The following is a 2,612-nucleotide window of genomic DNA, read 5'->3' on the forward strand; positions in this document are numbered from 1 at the left end:
CGTCTCCTCGGTGGCCCGGGCCTCGCTCTACGACATGCAGCGCTTCGAGCGGGACCCCTACGGGGAGCGGGCGCGCTATTCCGCCTTCTGAGGTGAGCGCCGGCGGCGCCGACCCCCGCGGAGCCGCGGCCCCGGCGCTCGGTAACGGCCTCTCCCCCCCAGGGTCGCCGTGGAGCCCCCCCGGGACTCGCCAACGCTGCCGTGGCCTCGCGGCCCCCGGACGCCGACACTGCGTCAGGTCAGATGTGCCCCGGGTCGCTGCTGCTGCTGCCACCGTGTCCCACCCCTGTCACCATCCTGTCCCTCCCCTGTCACCATCCTGTCCCACCCCTGTCACCACCATGTCCCACCCCTGTCACCTTGTTGTCCCTCCCCTGTCACCATCCTGTCCCACTCCTGTCACCTTGTTGTCCCTCCCCTGTCACCATCCTGTCCCACCCCTGTCACCTTGTTGTCCCTCCCCTGTCACTGGGACGCCCCTTTCCCTGCTGGAGCAGGGGCTGTCACTGCTGTTTCCCAGCACCTGGGTGTCCTGTGTCTGGGTGTCCCATGTCTGGGTGTCCTCATGTCCAGGTGTCCCCTTGTCCAGTGTGTCCACATCAGGGTGTCCCCATGTCCAGGTGTCCCGTGTCTGGGTGTCCCATGTCTGGGTGTCCTATATCCGGCTGTCCCCTTGTCCAGTGTGTCCATGTCTGGGTGTCCCCATGTCCTGGTCTCCCAGCACCCCGCTGTCCCCGTGTCCCGCTGTCCCTGTGTCCCCCTGTCCCCATGTCCCCCTGTCCCCATGTCCCCCTGTCCCCATGTCCCGCTGTCCCCATGTCCCGCTGTCCCCGTGTCCCCCCACCCCTCTCACCTCTCCGCTCTTTTCCAGGTGTGGCCCCGGACGGAGCCGCGTCCCCCCCCCCCCTGAGCCCCCCCTTTTTGTACGGCGCTCCCCCGGCCCCCCCCGGGTCACCCCCGGCCTCGCCCGCCCGTTTTCCAGCAAAATAAACGTTTTCACCGAATTTCGAAGCCTGGGGTCGTTCCTGGGGGCGGGGTCTGGAGGGGCGGGGCGATCCCCGACCAATCAGAGCGGCACTGGATACAAAACCCGCGCGGAATATGCAAAACGACTGGAGGGGCGGGGCGAGGCGAATGCAAATGTAACTGCGCTGTCGGCCAATCAGGCTGAAGGAAGGGAGTGTTCGGACAAAGGGGTGTGGTTATGCAAATTAAGCAAGCGGTGGGTTCTAAAGGGACGGTGGGAGGGGTCAGCGCGGGGGGTCCGGGAGGTCCCGTCCCCCTCCCCTTCCTCCTATCGATCCTTCTATCGGAGCGATCGATCCCGACCGATATCGATCCCCCCCGTCCGTTCCGAGCCCGCCCCGGTCTCATTTGCATAGCCCCGCCCAGGTCTCATTTGCATAGCCCCGCCCAGGTCTCATTTGCATAGCCCCGCCCCCGACTCCCATCAGCCCTTTCCCCCTCCCTTTACGCGCACGCGCGCTGGGCGTCGCCCCGCCCCTCTCCCGGCATCTCCCTCTGCCAAATTTGCATGTCCCCGCCCCCACCGCGACGGAGCGCGAGGATTGGCTGTTCCCCCGTGCTCATTTGCATGTCCCGGCCCCGCCCCCGCGATGGCGGAGCGCGAGGAGCGGCGGTTCGTGGAGCTGCCCCGGGACTCGGTCCGGCTCATGGCCGAGAGCGCGGGGCTCGAGCTCAGCGACGACGTGGCCGCGCTGCTCGCAGAGGACGTTTGTTACCGGCTCAGGGAGGCCACGCAGGTACCGGGGCAGGGGGGAACCGGGGGGAACCGGGGGGAACCGGGGGGAACCGGGGGGACGCGGGGTCCGGGGGCGATCCCGGTAACGCTCCGGGTCCCGATCTCCAGCCTGGAAACGATCCCGGTCCCGTTCCCGGGGACGGTCCCGGTAATGAGGGCGGTACCGATCCCAATCGCGCTCCCGGTAACGATCCCGGAAGCGATCCCAATTCTGGTCCCAGTCCCGGTAACGATCCCGGTCCCGTTCCCGGTTGCGATCCCAACCCCAATCCCAGTCCCTGGTCCCTTGTCCCGGTTCCGGTCCCAATCCCGTTCCCGGTGTCCCAGAACAGCTCCCAGTTCCTCAAACACACCCGGCGCCGCCGCCTCACCGTGGAGGATTTTAACCGGGCCCTGCGCTGGAGCAACGTCGAGGTGGGGAGGGGGCTTTGGGGGGGGTGTCGGGGGTCCTGGGGACACTGGGGACACTGGGAGGGGGTGGGGACAGTGGGGACACTGGTGGGGTTGGGGACACTGGTGGGGCTGCGTCCCACTCACTGGTCCCAGCAGCACAACCGTGCTGGGGATTGGGGTCCCCCCAAATCCCAGGGGGTCCCTGGGGGCCGGGGGGGGGTGGGAAGTGCCAGTCCGGGGGTGTCACCGCCGTGTCCCCCCCATGTCCCCCCAGGCCGTGTGCGGGTTCGGCTCCCAGGACTCGCTGCCCTTCCGGGCCATCAAGGAGGGCGACCTGTTCTTCCAGGAGGACCGGGAGGTGAACCTGGTGGAGCTGGCGCTGGCCACCAACATCCCCAAGGGCTGTGCCGAGACGGCTGTGAGAGGTGGGGACCCCCTGGGACCCCCAACTTCCCCC

The 2,612-nt window shown here is 68.1% G+C and overlaps 1 long non-coding RNA gene across 1 annotated transcript; it reads left to right on the forward strand.

Annotated features, from left to right (window-relative positions):
- The first annotated feature begins 6 nt into the window (after nt 1–6).
- On the forward strand, nt 7–996 carry LOC113942056. The gene is made up of 3 exons (XR_003525832.1): nt 7–92; nt 163–238; nt 872–996. It is a non-coding gene; the product is annotated as an uncharacterized LOC113942056 (long non-coding RNA).
- Nucleotides 997–2,612: the final 1,616 nt, after the last annotated feature.

This window comes from Corapipo altera, unplaced genomic scaffold (genome assembly GCF_003945725.1).
Source record: "Corapipo altera isolate COAL_440 unplaced genomic scaffold, ASM394572v1 58658, whole genome shotgun sequence".
In the NCBI taxonomy this organism is placed as follows: Eukaryota; Metazoa; Chordata; class Aves; order Passeriformes; family Pipridae; genus Corapipo; species Corapipo altera.